The sequence below is a fragment of the Lactuca virosa genome, chromosome 2, assembly GCF_052849685.1.
Source record: "Lactuca virosa cultivar CGN04683 chromosome 2, Lactuca_virosa_CGN04683_v6, whole genome shotgun sequence".
Classification (NCBI taxonomy): Eukaryota; Viridiplantae; Streptophyta; class Magnoliopsida; order Asterales; family Asteraceae; genus Lactuca; species Lactuca virosa.
In genome coordinates, this window is record NC_136427.1 from 102834048 (window position 1) to 102854895 (window position 20848).

Below are 20848 nucleotides of genomic sequence, written 5' to 3' on the forward strand. Positions count from 1 at the left end.
GAATCCTTGATGTAACACCCAAATGAAACATCAAGGCTAGGATCCAACACAACATTCTACAACCTAGAAGAGGGATGACGTAATCTAGTTGCAGAATATTTGAAGGTAGGTAAATGACGATTTACCAATTCCCACCATGAAAAACGAAAAAGAAATTTACGTTTTAAATGTTTTGAAACTCCTAGATCTTTTGAGATTCATTGAACTTTTCAATGGCATGTTTAATCTTGATTTTGCCCTTCTATTTGTGACTGGGATGCCGAGGATCACAAACAAGGTGTGAATAACCATACGAATCACGTGGTGCACCCAATTGCTACTATCACCTAATCAATGTGTCGGTTAGCCACACACGCTCCATTGATCTATGATAAACATCGAGCCACCCTTCGCCACCAATGTCAATCCCAAATTAGTGTGCCGGTTAGCCACACACGCTTCACTAACGTTTGACAAGGGTACGAAGTGTAATTCCATGGATTAGCATACAAATTCACATTTTGCCCTAAAGTAACTAGAATTTGGGAATTTGTAAAAGCATGTAGTTACTTTGTACTTCATTATACTTATAATGGAAGGTTTCGTCCTATCCTACCCGTTCGGCTAACGACCCTCCACTAGTCAAGAGTGCGGTGGGTAAGAGTGGATACCCATTCAATCGCCATTTTATAGGCAATTTCCTTAAACACCCCTTATAGACCAGCTTCGTGAATGAGGCCTTCTAACGGTAAGACTGACTTTTACTCATATATATAATATTAGACTTTTAATGTTACATATATATAGTATAGGGTGTATTTTACACTTTTAAAATACTAGGTGGTTTTATTAACTTTCCAAAACCATAAGGGTGTAATTTGAACTTATTCAAAATACGAGGGTTTCAGAATTTAACATTTCAAAATTAAACTTTTAATCAACTTTTAAATTCCAAAACTTGAGGGCAAGTTTTGAAACTTTTCAAAACAATTAGGTTTTAATCTCACTTTAAAATTTTTCGAAATTTAAGACTATTTAAATTAAAATTTTAAATATTAAAACTCTTGATTTAATAATTATCTTGAATTAAACTATTAATTTAAATTATTAAATCATAAGGGATTATCTAGATCATAAAGGATAATTACCAATTAAACAATTAATTTATCCTAATCCTTTTAATCCCTCTAAATTTCGAAAATCATGGGATAGGATAATTCAAAATCTTTAATTACCATATATAACCATTAAAGGATAATTACAAGATATGGGGTAATCCAAATCCCTAAAATTTAGGATCTTATCTTGGGGAAGAGGCTAATTTCGAAAATCATGGGGTTTTACAAACCCTAGATTTCGAAATCTTGAGGCTTAAGGAAAGGATTTGAAAACCCTTTCAAAATTTCGCAAATTAGGGTATAGAAACCCTAATCTCGAAATCTCTAGCCTCCTAGGGTTTATTGGCTATAAACCCTAGTATGTCAAGTTCATACATTTTAATAAAGCTAATTGAAAACAAAAACCTGGCTCTGATACCACTGTTGGGTTTTATACAAACAATCCTATGTGTGCATGCAACCCTAGAGTTGGATCTATGTTTTCACTATTAGTTATACAACTTTATGATCACAAAAGAACCCTAACATGCATCTACTATTTTCGAAATTGACATAGGAGAATATAATACATACCTTTTGTTGTTATGTAGTAATAACAACTAGTTCCTTGAATTTCCTTAGCTCTTGAAAGCAAGTACCACAAGTGTAGTACCTCTAATGGCTCACAAACACACTTTGAGTGAGAGGATGAATATGAGAGAGAGGAGGAAAGGTACTAAGCTCCAAAATTCGGCCCTAGTAGGGTTTTCCCAAGGGGTGTCGAATTCTAGTACCTTAGGGTGCTATATATACTTGAGGCTGGCTAGGGTTTCAAGGTGGAAACCATAATCCCTTAGCTTAGGGCCTAAGCAAGTCCATGGACTCCATTCCTTAAGCCCTTGGACGAAAACTCCTAGATCCTTCTAGGATTTTCGTTCAAGCCTTAATAAAGGTGATCCAATAGCCCAAAGTCTCAACTATCAAATAATTACAAAACAGCCCCTGTACTTTTAATTAATTCCTTTAGTCCCGAAATTAATTCCTAATTAATTTCTGATTAAATACTAATTAATAATATGATTCCAAATTATTATATTAATCATATAATATAATAAATAAATCATATTTATGCCCTAATCAACCTCTCTCCTCAACTGTCATCCTGTCTAGTCACCCGTGTGAAGGCAACCCAAAAGGACCATGCTCACAATCGGGTCAAGTACATACCAAAATAGTTATGGACTTAGACACTAATCCAACAATATCAAGGATTGGAACTAAGAAGAATGAGATTGCTTGAAACCAATCACTAGCAATTGATACATGAAATCAAAAGACGAGTTAAAGCAAGGAACCACCGGATTGTATGAGTTGATTTTGCAGCCTCAACACACCTTCAAGAATCGACACTTGCAGACCCTTCTTTCCCCCCTCTCTTCTCAGTTCGTTCTTCCCTTCTCCACCCTACCTCGCCTTTTTTTTCCTATGCTGCTGTCGAGCGATGCAAAGGATTGATTTTTAGATTACTCCATTAATCCGTGCGTAAAGGCTATAACAGTTGCAAAATTTTTTTTGGAGGTATCTTCACAAATTAACTTTCTTGTAATGCCAATTTGGTCCTAGGCTTTGATCTTTTTCTTGTTGGGGGGTTTTGGACGAATTTTTAAGGATTAGTCCCTAGACATTGAACTTTATCCTATCTTTCCTAACCTTAGATACCTTCACAAATTAAGTTTCTTTTAATGCCAATTTAGCCCCCTTCATTACTTCACAAATTACATACTATTGTTTTATATTTAGGGGTGCTCAATTTGACAATACAAATAATGTTGACAGAAAACCTATTATAGTCTTCTGACCCATGATAAGAGAATAAAAAAATGACTCGAATTTTGAAATTATAAAAAATAGGAAAGTATAAACGATTAAAAATAATATACTTATTTTTTAAAAAAATATTTTTTGTGGTTTATGCTTTTGAAATTATTTTCTAAGTTAATAAAAATGATAGTCAGTTTTTCAAAAATCATATAAATTAAAAGTAGTTATTATTGTGAATATCGATTTTTATATGTACATTATATTTATACTTCAATTTCAATTTATATAACGCTTTAAGTTTTTTTATTCTTAGACATTCGTCATTTAGATAAAAACGCTGATAACTAATAGTTATTATTGTGCATTTGTATTAAGTTGTATGTTGAAATCAGTTGAATGAAAAGTCGATAACACATTACAAAAGAAAAAATTACCACTAACCAGCTAAAAAGATATATAAACGATAGATAAAGAGTGATTTGTGTATAACTATTTATGTTATAAATATTGGTATTTACGTTTTAAATATTTGTATTGCACAACTTAATAAAACATAAATAGTTTGTCTATAAGGAAAAGTTACCATGTAAGGATCTCTACCCATCAATAGATATCATTTATTTTTATAAAGCTTAAATTGACTATTTTAATAAAATTAACAAAGGTGATACCACAAAATATTTAACTTATTATTTTTTTTTCTTCGACAAAAAAATAATTAAAAATGAAAAGTAATTAAGATGCTATATCTTTTATCTATTAATAAATTCTAATCTTATTATTTATTTATCACAATCAATCCAAACATCAACAAAGATTTCATTGTTGTTTCAAAAAAAAGATCAAAGATATTTACTATTTAATTTCTAAGCCAACATTTCTTCTAAATCAATAAAATGAAAGGGTAAATGGAAGTCCATCTACCCAAACAATATAAAATATGTAATTTTATATAATTAGAAACATTGAACAAATTAAATTACATTCAATTATTCAATTTCCTATGAACCAAATGCATGAAAGATTACCAAATTGAAGTTATTAATTCTTTAACTATCAATATCCTCAACAGCTAAGAGCTCTCAAGTCTCAAATAATGAACTAATATAATTTATAAACCTCCTCACAATAACCCATATAAATAAAAGAACACATATGTGTTCAAAATGGGGTGTGATATAAATAAAACAACACATATACTTTATACATCAAGATTATACAAGTAATAACAACCAATTTCGATAAAACTAATAATTTATTGTGAAATAAAACTAAAATTTACAAAATATTATTATCTTTAATATATAGAGTACAAATCTATCAAGACCAAGAAAACTACAACCACGATTGCACAACCTTCACGACCCATTCCTCTGTCGTATCTTAAACAGACGTAACCATAAATAGCATTGTACTTTGTATATATAGTAGAATATAAACATAAACTTTTGAAAATAAAATAATAAAAAAGTCAATTGCTACTTACACAATCTTTATTTCAGCTACTTATAAACTATTTATAGAGTTAAGCTTAGCAAGCTATATAGATTGGAGTGATTACTTTAAGGATCATGACCACATAGTAGTTTAGATACAAAGTTGATGTGTACATTAAGAAGTGAAACTTATTCCTCTTAAAAATACAAGAAAGAAGCAATATGCTTTATATAATTGTATAGATGTATAGATATAGATATAGATATAGATATATAGAAGTATAGATATAAATAGCACAAATATCAAAGTTTAATTCGATATACATCAAAAACTTTTAAAGCTTTATTGAATATACATTACGAAGTATAACGCATTATTTGCTCCCACACACATTCTGTATTCGGATTCATTTTTGTCATGATTAAATAAATCAACTTACACATTTTCTTCAAGTTCTTAACCTTCATTGTTAGAGTCACAAATAATGCTTTTAACTTTCTTATAAAGTTCATAACTAAAAACCCATTATCAACCTCGCTTAATAGATCCATAACCAATCTATCTTTCCAAGCTTTTGAAAACCCTGTACACAACCCACTCAAAACAACCAAATTAGGCTAAATAGGCCTCTCTAACATCTCTTTAAAAACACCAAAAGCACCATCATAATCATCCGTTTGCAAGAATGATAAAATCAACATCTTCACGGTATCTTCATTTGGACGACATTTACTTTTCACCATGCTTTTATAAAGTTGAAAACCACGATATGGGTTCTTTCGAGCACATTGGGCTTTAATTAGGGCAGAAATGTTGAAGAATTTGGTACTAATTTCTTTTTATCAAGTTCTTTAACCAAATAAGCAGGTTTCTTGGTTTTTTCTTCGTTACAAAGTCCCAAAAACAATGCGTTATAAGTCAAAATATCAGGTTTGACCCCGGGTCATATCATTTCTTCAAAAATCTGATTACCCTTTTCGATTTTACCTGATTGGGAACATGCAGTGATTAATGTGTTTTAAGATATAGTATTAGGATCCACATTTACCCTTTTCATTTCATGGAAAACTCTAAAAGCATCATGTAGTTTCCCTTCTTAACAGAATCCATGGATTATTGTGTTGTAAGTTATGGCATTTGGGCTGCCATTCTTCTCCATTGTAAGTTTCAACTTGATTGTGGTTGTTAAAAGGCCTTCGTTGATGTATGCATTGATCAATGTATTGTTGGAGGAGACAAAAGGGTTCATTCTCATACCTTGCATTTCATCGAACACTTGGACTGCATTCTCTAGTTTCCCTAATTGAACATAAGCATTCATCACCATGTTGAGAGTGAACACATTGATTGTGATCTTGGATCTTCTCATTTGGTTGTAAAATGGTAACGCGATGTCTGCTCGATTGAAACTAAGCAGTGAACTCATATACATGTTACATGATTCAATGGTGGGAAGAAATCTGTATTCCTTCATACGACAAAATGTATCTGTTGCATTCCTGAACTGCTTCATCTGTCCATACGTTTTGAAAAAGGCATCGAAAACACGAGGAGTAGAATCACACATTCGATAAGAGTGAAGAACAGCATCGAAGAGCTTGGAATGGAGGTTTACATCAATAGAACAAGAACCGATGATCTTCTTTAAAATGGATTCAGCTGACACAAATTTACGATTCTTGGTGAGGATGTGGAGGATGATGGAATTTGTTTCGAGGGTGAGTAAAGTAGGGTTGTGAAGCTCAATCCATTTGAAGAATTTTAGGCAAATGACGTAGTCGTTTTGAAGCTTTAACAGAAAGTGCTTCACTCGTAAGGAATTAGATTTGGTTAATAATTTATCTAGCTTAGCCCAATCAGAGTGAAGAAGATGACTGTGAGCTATGTTGATGTATTCAAGATCTTGACCTTGGGGTTCAAGGATAGTTCTATGGGGTATTGGAATAGGAGTCCATTTACTTCTAAGGAGAGTAGAATTAGGGTTTTTCATGGCTGAATCAAGCGGAGTTGAAATGGGATTTTAATTTATATATTTTTAATGGAAAAAAACGGAGAAATAAAATATATGAAATAATAATGATTTTGAACCTGCAAAACTTAAGCCAGCCTCTTTACAAGCTATGGCTGTCATCATCATGTGGGACCCATCAAGAGAGTGGAGAAAGTTAGGAGGAAAGGTTGTTCTTTGTCTTTTCACCATCACCTTTTATAACCTAAAAAAAGGTATTTTTCTTTCATTTAGCATTATAAAGAAAAGGTTGCAGATATAACCTTACCCGTTTCTCGTTGTAGTGTCAAAACTTGAAGAGATGTCTTAAACTACACATTTCAAAAAAACAACAAAAAAGTCTTGGTTCATATTAGCAAAAAAGCCAAAATACAGGGACTTTACTTGACAATTTGACATACTAAAAGAACTCACAATATGTCTTCCTAATTTGCGGTATGGTTGAACAACAGGAAGTCCAAGAGGAGTTGTCTATTGTACTGGATTGTTTTTCACTACTATAACCTGTCAAGATTTATAAAATCAATAAACGTATTAATCTTATCTTATAAAAATATAAAACTTATACCTTTGCACAATCACCAAGCCAACTAATAATACTTCTTGCAGATTCAAACATTGCTAAAAGAAAAAACACCATAAAGGGATTGAGTTTCCTTCACCATTAAGCCACATATGAAACCTTAAAGGACTGATTTGAAGACCTTTTCGAGGGTTCAAAACATGGTCTTTTCATAGAAAAACATCACACAAGAATCTATCAGAATTGAAGCAAAAGAAATAATGAACGAAGATACCAAAGAGAAAATAGAAAGACAATTATTCTACAATTCTAACCAATCCTTACTCACCAATTACCACATATATGAGAGTGTTCTTAACTATATTTTGACAGCCATCACCCATCAAAAACACACAAAACGTGGCTGGGGCTTAATCACATAACATATCAAGGATTGGAAGTAAGAAGAATGAGATTGCTTGAATCCAATCACTACTGGATTGTATGAGTCGATTTCGCAGCCTCAACACACCTTAAAGAATCGACACTTGCAGACCCTTCTTCCCCCCTACTCTTCTCAGTTCGTTCTTCCCTTCTCCACCCTACCTCGCCTTTTTTTTTCCTATGCTACTGTCGAGCGATGCAACGGATCGATTTTGAGATTACTCCATTAATCTGTGCGTCAAGGCTAGAACAGTCGCAAAAAAACTTTTGGACGTATCTTCACAAATTAAGCTTCTTGTAATGCTAATTTGGTCCTAAGCTTTGAACTTTTTCTTGTTGGGGGGTTATGGATGAATTTTTAAGGATTAGTCCCTAGACATTTAACTTTATCCTATCTTTCATAACCTTAGATACCTTCACAAATTAAGTTTCTTTTAATGCCAATTTAGCCCCCTTCATTACTTCACAAATTATATACTATTGTTTTATATTTAGGGGTGCTCAATTTGACAATAAAAATAATGTTGACAGAAAACCTATTATAGTCTTCTGACCCATGATAAGAGAATAAAAAAATGACTCGTATTTTGAAATTATAAAAAATAGGAAAGTATAAACGATTAAAAATAATCTACTTATTTTAAAAAAAAAATATTTTTTGTGGTTTATGCTTTTGAAATTATTTTCTAAGTTAATAAAAATGATAGTCAGTTTTTCAAAAATCATATAAATTAATAGTAGTCATTATTTCGAATATCTATTTTTATATGTACATTATATTTATACTTCAATTTCAATTTATATAACGCTTTAAGTTTTTTTATTCTTAGACATTAGTCATTTAGATAAAAACGCTGATAACTAATAGTTATTATTGTGCATTTGTATTAAGTTGTATGTTGAAATCAGTTGAATGAAAAGTCGATAACACATTATAAAAAAAAATACAACTAACCAGCTAAAAAGATATATAAAGGATAGATAAAGAGTGATTTGTATATAACTATTTATGTTTTAAATATTGGTATTTACGTTTTAAATATTTGTATTGCACAACTTAATAAAACATAAATAGTTTGTCTATAAGGAAAAGTTACCGAGTAAGGATCTCTACCCATCGATAGATATCATTTATTTTTATAAAGCTTAAATTGAATATTTTAACAAAAATTAACAAAGGTGTTCCACAAAATATTTAACTTATTATTTTTTTTCTTTGACAAAAAAATAATTAAAAATGAAAAGTAATTAAGATGCTATATCTTTTATCTATTAATAAATTCTAATCTTATTATTTTTTTATCACAATCAATCCAAACATCAACAAAGATTTCATTGTTGTTTCAAAAAAAAATCAAAGATATTTAATATTTAACTTCTAACCCAAAATTTCTTCTAAATCAATAAAATGAAAGGGTAAATGGAAGTCCATCTACCGAAACAATATAAAATACGTAATTTTATATAATTAGAAACATTGAACAAATTAAATTACATTCAATTATTCAATTTCCTATGAACCAAATGCATGAAAGATTACCAAATTGAAGTTATTAATTCTTTAACTATCAATATCCTCAACAGCTAAGAGCTCTCAAGTCTCAAATAATGAACTAATATAATTTTTAAACCTCCTCACAATAACACATATAAATAAAAGAACACATATGTGTTCAAAATGGGGTGTGATCTAAATAAAACAACACATATACTTTATACATCAAGATTATACAAGTAATAACTACCAATTTCGATAAAACTAATAATTTATTGTGAAATAAAACTAAAATTTGCAAAATATTATTATCTTTAATATATAGAGTACAAATCTATCAAGACAAAGAAAACTACAACCATGATTGCACAACCTTCACGATCCATTCCTCTTTCGTATCTAAAACAGACGTAACCATAAATAGCATTGTAATTTGTGTATATGGTAGAATATAAACATAAACTTTTGAAAATAAAATAATAATAAAGTCAATTGCTACTTACAAAATCTTTATTTCTGCCACTTCAAAACTATTTATAGAGTTCAGCTTAGCAAGCTATATAGATTGGGGTGATTACTTTAAGGATCATGGCCACATAGTAGTTTATATACAAAGTTGATGTGTACATTAAGAAGTGAAACTTATGCCTCTTAAAAATTCAAGAAAGAAACAATATGCTTTATATAATTGTATAGATGTATATATATAGATATAGATATAGATAGCACAAATATCAAAGTTTAATTCGATATACATGAAAAACTTTTAAAGCTTTATTGAATATACATTACGAAGTATAACGCATTATTTGCTCCCACACACATTCTGTATTCGGATACGTTTTTGTCATGATTAAATAAATCAACTTGCACATTTTCTTCAAGTTCTTTACCTTCAATGTTAGAGTCACAAATAATGCTTTTAACTTTCTCATAACGTTCATAACTAAAACACCTATTATCAACCTCGCTTAATAGATCTATAAGCAATCTATCTTTCCAAGCTTTTGAAAACCCTTTACACAACCCACTCAAAATAACCAAATCAGGCCCAATAGGCCTCTTCAACATCTCTTTAAAAACACCAAAAGCACCATCATAATCATCTGTTTGCAAGAATGATAAAATTAACATCTTCATAGTATCTTCATTTGGACGACAATTACTTTTCACCATGCTTTTATAAAGTTGAAAACCACGATCTGGGTTCTTTCGAGCACATTGGGCTTTAATTAGGGCAGAAAATGTTGAAGAATTTGGTAATAATTTCTTTTTTTATCAAGTTCTTTAACCAAATAAGTAACTTTCTTGGTTTTTCCTTCGTTACAAAGTCCCAACAACAATGTGTTATAAGTCAAAATATCAGGTTTGACCCCGGTTCTTATCATTTCTTCAAAAATCTGATTACCCTTTTCGATTTTACCTGATTGGGAACATGCAGTGATTAGAGTGTTGTAAGTTACAGTATTAGGATCCACATTTACCCTTTTCATTTCATGGAAAACTTTAAAGCATCATGTAGTTTCCCTTCTTTACATACATAATCCATGGATTTTTGTGTTGTATGTTATGGCATTTGGGCTAATTCTGTTCTTCTCCATTGTACGTTTCAACTTGATTGCGGTTGTTAAAAGGCCTTGGTTGATGTATCCAGTGATCAATGTATTATAGGAGGAGACAAAAGGGTTCATTCCCATACCTTGCATTTCATCGAACACTTGGACTGCATTCTCTAGTTTCCCTAATTGAACATAAGCATTCATTACCATGTTGAGAGTGAACACATTAATTGTGATCTTGGATCTTCTCATTTGGTTGTAAAATGGTAACGCGATGTTTGCTCGATTGAAACTAAGCAGTGAACTCATATACATGTTACATGATTCAATGGTGGGAAGAAATCCGTATTCCTTCAGACGACAATATATATCTGTTGCATTCCTGAACTGCTTCATCTATGCATACATTTTGAAAAGGGCATCGAAAACACGAGGAGTGGAATCACACATTCGATAAGAGTGAAGAACAGCATCGAAGAGCTTAGAATGGAGGTTTACATCACAAGAACAAGAACCGATGATCTTTTTTAAAATGGATTCAACTGACACAAATTTATGATTCTTGTGAGGATGTGGAGTATGATGGAATTTGTTTCGAGGGTGAGTAAACTAGGGTTGCGAAGCTCAATCCATTTGAAGAATTTTAGGGAAATGACGTAGTTGTTTTGAAGCTTTAACAGAATGAGCTTCACTCGTAACGAATTAGATTTGGTTAATAATTTATCTAGCTTAGCCCAATCAGAGTGAAGAAGATGACTGTGAGCTATGTTGATGTAATCAAGATCTTGACCTTTGGGTTCAAGGATAGTTCTATGGGGTATTGGAATAGGACTCCATTTACTTCTAAGGAGAGTAGAATTAGGGTTTTTCATGGCTGAATCACGCAGAGTAGAAATGGGATTTTAATTTATATATTTTTAATGGAAAAAATGGAGAAATAAAATATATGAAATAATAATGATTTTGAACCTGCAAAACTTAAGCCAGCCTCTTTATAAGCAACGGCTGTCATCACCATGTGGGACCCATCAAGAGAGTGGACAAAGTGAGGAGGAAAGGCTGTTCTTTGTCTTTTCACCATTACCTTTTATAACAAAAAAAAGTTATTTTTCTTGCATTTAGCGTAATAAAGAAAAGGTTGCAGGTATAACCTTATCGGTTTCTCGTTGTAGTGTCAAAACTTGAAGAGATGTCTTAATCTACACATTTCAAAAAAACAATAAAAAAGTCTTGGTTGATATTAACAAAAAACCCAAAATACAGGGACTTTACTTGACAATTTGACATACTAAAATAACTCACAAGATGTCTTCCGAATTTGTTGTATGGTTGAACAACAGGAAGTCCAAGAGGAGTTGTCCATTGTACTGGATTATTTTTCACTGCTATAACCTGTCAAAAATTATAAAATCAATAAACGTATTAATGTTGTCTTATAAAAATATAAAATTTATACCTTTTCACAATCACCAAGCCAACTCATAATACTTCTTGCAGATTCAAACATTGCTAAAAGAAAAAACACCATTAAGGGCTTGAGTTTCCTTTACCATTAAGCCACATATGAAACCTTAAAGGACTGTTTTGAAGACCTTTTGGAGGGTTCAAAACATGGTCTTTTTATAGTAAAACATCACACAAGAATCTATGAGAATTGGAGCAAAAGAAATCATGAACGAAGATACCAAAGAGAAAATAGAAAGACAACTATTGTACAATTCTAACCAATCCTTACTCACCAATTACCACATATATGAGAGTGTTCTTACCTATATTTTGACAGCCATCACCCATCAAAAACACACAAAACATGGCTGGGGATTAATCACATAACATATCAAGGATTGGAAGTAAGAAGAATGAGATTGCTTGAATCCAATCACTAGCAATTGAAACATGAAATCAAAAGACGAGTTAAAGCAAGGAACTACCGGATTGTATGAGTCGATTTCGCAGCCTCAACACACCTTCAAGAATCGACACTTTCGAGCCACCGGGCGGTTAAAGGTGGAAGCAGCAGCGGTGACAGGCGGCTTGGGGCGTTGCGTTGAAGCAACGAAGAAGGGACATGAGGAGAGAAAGGTTGCGACGGAGGGACGGAGCCCACTGAAGATCTTCGTCGTCATCAGCAGAGGGTATGCCGACGGTGCTAGATGGTGGCTCCGTAGCAATAAAACAGTAAAACGGACGTCTTCACGTCGGCCAAATAACACGACAGCTCCTTGGGTTTCCCACATCTACGGCGGAGGGAGAAATAGTGGCGCCGGAGGTCGTGAGAGATGAGGATGAGAGGAGTTGCGGCTATGAGAAGGGTCGATTAGGATTAGGGTTCCTAACCTTTATATACCGGCTCCTATTATAGTTTGTCATGATGAGCAAAATGGTCCCTCCAGCTTCCTTTTATTTCGAGATAGATCCAATATTTTACCCTTTAAGCCCTCCCTTTCATAATTCCTTACAAAATGAACCTATAAACTACCATTTGAACCCTGCCCCTTTAATCCCTTTCAAAATAAGTCCGTATTTTACAAAACAGCCCCATGCTTACAAAAATCTTTTCAATTTAAACCCAATATATACCAAACAGTCCCTGACTTCAAAAATCTCTTCATAATAGGTCCGGAAATTACCATTCAGCCCCCTAAGCCTTCGAATCTTTTTAAATTAAATCCCAATAATTATCACGGAGTCCTTGTCTTCATAAATATTTATAAGCTGAGTCCGGAACTTACACCTTTAACCCCAGACTTCTAAAATTGTGACAATTAGCTCTTCGAGACCATCCTTTTATATATAATTATTTATTTTAGGGCTATCATTCATTCATTATTTCGTTTATTTATTTAATAAATAAACTGGGTGTTACACAACAAATTCTTAAGCATGTCCTTATGGCTTTGGACTTGATAAAGGACTATATTTTGTCAAGACCAATTTTGTAGGTTGGAGAAATCTCATCAGAAGATATAACATATTCACACTTATACACAACAGCATCAATTTCATCCTCCTTTAATTCTAAGAAGGGCAAGATCATTTTGTGAATCTTCTTTCCTATTTCACAATCTAGATGCAATTGGGTGATATTAGAATATAAACGCTTAGCAATCAAACAAAAAATGTTACGCTATTTCAAAAGCATTAAATTATCCCTTTGCAAATAAATTGTTTCATCCTTAGACCTAATTAACTCGATCTCCTTCTGCTCTATCCATATTCGCTTCTCCTCACTCTTCGATGACACCCTGTTGAGTTGATCAGTTAGATTAGAGTTTGTGATGCGATTTTGAGTTAAACTACCACTTAAACTATAAAATTTAGATTTTAATCCACTTAGTTCTTTTTCATAGTTTATGATAGGAATTTTTAATGATTCAAGAATTCATTGTACCTTCTTGATCAACTGGTCGCACTCGTTGATCTGCTCGCCAACTGGTTTGGCAGCGAAGCACCTGTCTTCTCGCTCCTTCGCTTCATCATAACCCATATTAGTGGTGTAACCTCTCATCTGTGACACTACATCAGTCGCCATCAAGAACTTCCCCGCAACTTCAGTTTCAGCTTCTTTCGCTACGAAAGCCCTGCTATGTGGGGGCTTACGAACTTCTTCGTCCTCAGAGTCTGTTGACCAGACTTCCACACCTCCAAAACTCATCATCCATGGGATTTTCCTGCACAATTAAAGCATTCATAGTATTGTTAGCAGCAGCTTTCTTTTTCTTTATTTCTTCGAGCTTTCACATGTAGTAGGATTCATCGTCTTCATTCTCGTCCTTCTTCTCAAACATCCTTCTTAACATACATTCCTTAGCAAGATGGTTCTTTCCTCCACATTAAATACAATCAAAACGGAGTCACCAGTGCGCTTCACATCCTTCTTCGGTTCTTCATGCTGAGGAGCGTTCTTCGGTTCCTCCTTCGCTTTCTCTGAACTGTAGCTTCCTTGCCAGTTTCGGTTCTTAAACGTAGGAAACTTTCTTCGAATAAAGTTCTTTGGATTAGAGACCATCAAAGCATATCGTTCATTGGTTAGATCGAATTCTGATAGATCTAAGTCCTCCTCTTCTTTAACTATATTCTTTCCTTTGGAAATAAGAGCTAAAGAACCCATGCTGGAAACCACATTCATTTCTTTGGTTACTGCACTTTCGTGTGATTTTAGAATCCCCACTAGCTTTGCCAATGAGTAAGCTTTGAACTATTCATGGGCTTTTACTGTTGACACTACAGCCATCCATTCCGGTCTTAGGCCATTCATGAAAGTGACCTTTTGCTCAATGATCTTTCTCTCTACGCCATGCTTTATCATTTTGCTGAGAAGATGATTGAAACGATCAAAGGCTTGGATAAGCTTCTCTTCTGGTTTCTGCTTAAAGTCTCCAAAATCTGAAAGCAATAGAGTCTGAATTGAATGCTCAAGATCCTCATCAATGGAATATAGCTCTTTCAATCGATCCCATATCTCTTTTGCCGTTGAGCACGAACTGACCAACCAAAACGTGTCTGATTGTAATGCAAACCTGATCATCCTTAGAGCTTTGATATTGCACACAAGCTTGTCTTTTTCATCATGAGGAACATCTTTTACATCAGTCAAGAGTTTATTGTACTCCTTTTGAGTTTTGATGATCCTAGATGTGTTAGAGTGAGCGAATGGACGAACAGTGATCGCCTCCCAGATCAAGTATCCATTATCCTCCGAACCAATCACATAGTCTTCAAAGTGATGCGTCCAGACTTCATAATCTTGAGTGTATAGGATAGGAATCCTAGTGGTTGATCCGATACTGTTGGAGATGTTGATCGGGTTTGATTGAGAATCTTCCATGGACATGATGATTTCGTTTAAAAAACTTGCTAAAGATCAGACTAGTAAAAAAAGTTAGGGTAAGATCGAAATCAAAGAACTACGTCAATAACACGATGACGGCCCTAACAACACGACGACGACCCTAACAGAGAACGATAATAGTGGAATAACCCTAAAACCTTCTTCAACTGAAGAGATGCGTATAGATTACACAGTCTCCTGCTCTGATACCAATTGATGAGTTGAAAAACTCTTTAGATCGTTTAGATCTTTAAAAAGGTTAACAGAAAAACAAGCAAAACACTGAAAACACAATTGAATCAAACAAGAGCTTAATGATTCCAATATAGTCACACCTCAGCAGAGCTCGATGAAGAACTTCCACTGTAGAGGTGTGCTAGGGTTTTACAATACAATTAATGAGAATAATAATGAAAGCGTTAATGATAAGGATGCATGCATTCACCTTATATACTAAACCCTAGAAAGATAAACACGGTTGGACAGGCCCAAACACGTGACAAAACTGGACTACACAACCGAGCCCAAATACACAACATTCTATACTCAACAACTTTAATTTATCTTATGGTATTATCACTCTTTTATAGTTATAAATAATGTTTGTAATTTATTTTATCCGTTTATTGGCATTCTATGTAGTGATTTCGAGATTCAAGTGAAATTGAAGAATCAAGTATACTAGCCCTAGTTTTAAACTTTAACTTAAGTTCCTACGAGACTCGGACCTAATTTATACCACTAGGTCAAGTGCATGATGTGTGTATATGATTCATAAAAGGTGTTCGAGTCAAAGAGTGAGCCGTATATGGATATTCACTACAGTTAAGTAGTTGTAGAATTCACATATCAATGTGAAATCTAAGTGTACTATCAATTGATTCTAATTGTTTCCTAGTTTCTAGTAGGTTATAACTTAGTTTCTAGTTACTAAGTCTAGTATGTGTTGTGCCTATATGTGCAACTAAGTTTATTCAAATCTAGAACTGACTCGAATTTTGACGGTTGTCACATATACTTACAAGTTTAAGTATAATTCTAAAACATTGGAAAAGTTTCAATGTAAGGCAGAACAAGAAGAATCAAAATAGGCAAAAAGATAAAAGTTTCTCCAATCTGAAAGGATGGGAGAGTACTTGAGTATCTTTTTTTATGATTATCTTAGCGATTATGAAACCATATCACAATTAATTCTCTAAGGACATCTTAGTGCTTTTGTTTGGCTAAGAAGAGGAATCATGAATTGTTGAAATGATTAAATCAAAAGATGAATCATACTTCATTCGAAAATTAAGTCTTAGAGTAATACTCCAAGATTGTAACTTGAGTGACATAATCTTGAGAAGGTTTAAAACACTTGTTAAATGTAGAGTAAATTTTTTTCTTACTCTTGTACATTTGAAATTGGTAAGTTGTGATGTTTTGGATAAAACAAAGACCAACTAAGGCCATTGTGTGAAGTGTTTGTCTTGATAAGAATCCGCACTAACTCTTGAATATTTGCTTTGTCAAGGAATGGTTCTTGATAAGAGAATCTTATATGTCAAGAGGTCAGTGGGAGTCTTAAAGATCTTGAAAAGTTTCAAGAACTAATCAAGAATAAAACATGTTGTTTATCACTAGCACACGACTTGAGGTTTATAGCCCATCATGTTGACATATTCTTGTTTATATGCCTATTCCAGTTAAAGTTGACTATGGTTGTGAGTTCTATGAGTTCTCAATTTTTTGCATAACTACTTGGAAGCAATGGTAGGCCCTTGTGCTGCCAGGTGGCAAGAAACTAAGATTGAACAAGTTCAGTCCATATGAGTTTGGATTTGTCATTAACCTTGTCTTATGATTATGGTTTTGACAAATTCACATGGATAGGAACACATACACCATAAAAATCTAAGTTTCATAAGGTTTCTCTTCGATTCATGAAAATGATGGTGAGGTAACGCTTTCACTAAATAGATTTTAAGTAGATAGCAATTGTGACACTTGCATTCTTAAAGTCATTAGTAGAGCGTGTGTGGTTAACCGGCACACTAACATGGACTTGTGAGAATGGAAAAAGGTCTAAACATAATGGTTACGGCATCCCTCTTCATAATTGTTTAGACACACATGTGAGCTATCTAAGGAAAGGTGTATGATTTTGATAAACTCTTATCAAAGCATTTCGTATCAGTAATCTGAACTTTGGTAAGAAAGTCAATAAAGTATTGATTTCTAGAAGTCCAACTGATTTCTGGATACATGTCAAAGCTAGTAGGAGCATAAGTGTTATGCTAATAATTATCATGTTAGTGGGAGCATGATTATTATGTTAAGTGTTGCAAGTTAGCAATGTTAATTATAGAAAACAAAAGTTTCAATTTGCTTTGAAAAGTTTTTTTTTGCTATAATTAAGGGAGAGGATTTTATACTTCATTTCAATTCTGCAAGCTTAGATTGAGATTTTAATCTTTAGTCAAGGATATATAGGAATGTTATGTTGCAATGGTTCAACATAAGGAAATTCTATATATATTGTGTTCTCAAAATTCGATTATGATTACGGCATCCCTTTTCATAGTTCGAATTAGGAGAACATGGCAATAAAACTTTTTATAGAAAAAGACTGGTGACGTATCATGTCTTTATGTTAGACATCATGAATCGTGTCCCATATGCTTCGGGTATAGGATCGATTACATGTACTATAATATTTATCTGTTCAAAATTTTTCGAAATGCCTAGCGCATTAAGAGGGAAAAAGGAATAGAACTGGATAAGACTAAAATGATTAAGCAATTGTTGAGGACAATCTGAGGTTTACGAAAGATTGGTTGATCATGGACAATTGGAAGTATAAAGTTAGGACAATATTGACATATTCTGAAAAGAGGCAACTCTCGTTCAGAAGTGATAGTCAAAATGGGAATATGGAAATGTTTCCATAAGTGGAAGTTATTCTTTGAATCCGTGTAAGATTAGAAAACTTAATGCAAGAAGGATGTTCAAAGGAATGTACTTTGAATGTGAGACTTCGTTTCCATGGAACTGCTCTCTATTGGAATACTTTGTAAAGTCTATTGCCAAGTCTTTGTTACCTTTGTGTATAGTCTTTACAAGAGGATCATTGCATATAAGTTTGAATCTAACTGATTATAGTGAATGGCAAGAACTTGGTATTCTTACATTTACGATAAGGATTTGGGATTGTGAAATGAGAATCATTGGAATTATATTCAATTTATCTATTCCACAAAGTAAGGATCATAGACAAACATAGTGTGCATACTTGAAGTATGGCATAGCTATTGTTTCGTTAAACTTAGTGTACATGCTTGGAGCATGGGACAACTAGTGTTTTAATTCAAGTATAAAGTTGATAAATTCAAAACATTATACAATGAATAATGAGTAATCAATATGGTGCTTAGATAAAAGGTGTTTTATTTACTCTCAAAGACTTTTGGGGCCATATAGGATTAGTATTATTCTTGTGTTTCACTTTGCATGTTTTGACTTCCCGAATAACTAGGTTATTCAAACCATCCACAGTCGATCATACTTTGGAAGTAGGTATTCAGGCAAGACTGTCATGAATGGGTATGTGGTTTGTCTGGGTGTTTTAGACATTTAGACATAGCTATAGTGTTCATGAGTGCTCCTGGAATTAGTTTCCAGTATTGGATTAAACCCACGCTCATTTGAATCACTTCATGGATTTTATCATGAGTGATCATGACACGATAATATCTTATATTCTTCAAACCTAGAGATATGAGTTGTTGACTATGAGTTGGTTATACATTGATTGTACGAAAACGCATCAGTAACTTGATGTTATAAAACGTGCCTTTGTGTATGATTCAACAAGTAGTTAGTACAAGCATATGAGTCGAAGTTTATCTATTCCTTTTACTCTTAAGGGGATAAAAGCGATATCCGTGGCCCCTCGATGATTTAGTGATGACAAAACGTAAGTGCTCGGCCGGGCCTGGACTGATTTGATTTGTTCAATTAGTCAGTCGTCATAAATAGGAAATTGGGAAACAACACATGGACAGAGAGAATGATTATAATCCATGTATCAGTCCATATGATATCTAGAATGGAGGAATATATGATCCCTTATCTAATGGACATGTCATTGACTAGGTCAGAGTTTAAATAGCGGCTTTTAAGAGCTATGATTGCTAGTCGGGATCTTGGAGTCACATTTGCAATAATAGTTTTAGACTTATCCAAATGGGAGACTTTTGGATTAGATGTCTAAGCCCATAACTATTATCGGTATGTACCCGACCCTGAGAGTAGCATGGTCCATTTCGATCGCATATCATCAGGACAATTTGTTAGGATGGACTTCTGAGAGAAGGTTATTTATGTTTTATTAATATATTATAAGTTATAATATATTAATATAAAATCATATGTTTTAATTAGTATTGATCAAGAATTAATTTGGAATTAATTTAGTGATCAAAAGAGACTAATTAAATCTATGGGGACTAATTATGATAATTAGTTATATTTATATGTGTTGGGCTTATGATCCATGTTGAACCAATTTTATGTATGGATACATAAAGAGTTGGTCCACATGAACCACGGATCATAAAAACCATGGGTATGGATTTGGGTTATACCCATGACCCTTGGAATCCACACATATAAATACATGCTCTTAGCCTAAAAAATGTCACTTGAGTCATTCTTGGAGTTCATGGGTGTTTTTGGGTGCATGAAATTCTCTCTCAAGTTCTACCTTTGTCCATGATGTGTTGTGACTTCATTTGAGGCTTCCACACTATTGGGGCTAAGCTCTTAAGGCCAAATAAAACAAGACTTCAAGCCACATAAAAGGTATGTTACCTTAACTAGTATATTATATGGTTTTATGTCAAATGCACACTAGTTATAGGTTTAATGCCTTGGAAACCATTTGCATGTATAATTAGTGAAAACATAGATCCAAGGTATTTAGGGTTGTATGTGCACCATAGGATGTTGTATTATACCAAAACCCAACAGTAAGAACATTTTGTATAACACCTTTCGAGACATATATTAAGCTGAAAAACAGATCTTATTTAGACCTATGTGTTATTACTTACTTTCTTTAATCGATTGTCTAAAAAACATTTCTACAAATCTTCAATTGGTATTAGAGTAGGAATCATTACTTCAATTGAAGAATTTGTTCACACTTTTTGTCTTTTTGAGTTGTTTTTTCCGACTCATTTTTTCGCTATATTTAAAGCATAATTCTTTGTTTAATCGAGTGTGATTAATCGGTTATGCTTTTCTTTTTTTTCAATCGATCTTGTAATCAATTAATTTCTCTTCAAGAAATTCTTCTTTTCATTGAATCTGATGTCTAATGTTAACCTAAACATAATGATGAACTTTGCGAATCTACTTGGATCTGCAACCAAGATCCCAATGCTAATACCAGAATACTATAACCAGTGGGCTGATTGTATGGAGGATTAACTTAATGGTATTGATGAGTATTTGTAGAGATCGATCGAGACTGGACCCTATCGTGAAAATTTGGTTTACGTTGTTGGTAATCCTGGAGCAACCGAGGATATGATAGCAAAAGGGAATAAGAATAAAGCTAACGATAAAAAGTGTCTTTGAGAGCTGCGTGATGCCCTTCCTCCTACTATGTACAACTATATTCGTGGATACAA

The 20848-nt window shown here is 33.2% G+C and overlaps 2 pseudogenes; both read right to left on the reverse strand.

The window, feature by feature from the left end:
• Nucleotides 1–4769: 4769 nt before the first annotated feature.
• Nucleotides 4770–6324, reverse strand: LOC145156460 (uncharacterized; annotated as a pseudogene).
• Nucleotides 6325–9557: 3233 nt separating this feature from the next.
• On the reverse strand, nucleotides 9558–11870 carry LOC145157638 (uncharacterized; annotated as a pseudogene).
• Nucleotides 11871–20848: the final 8978 nt, after the last annotated feature.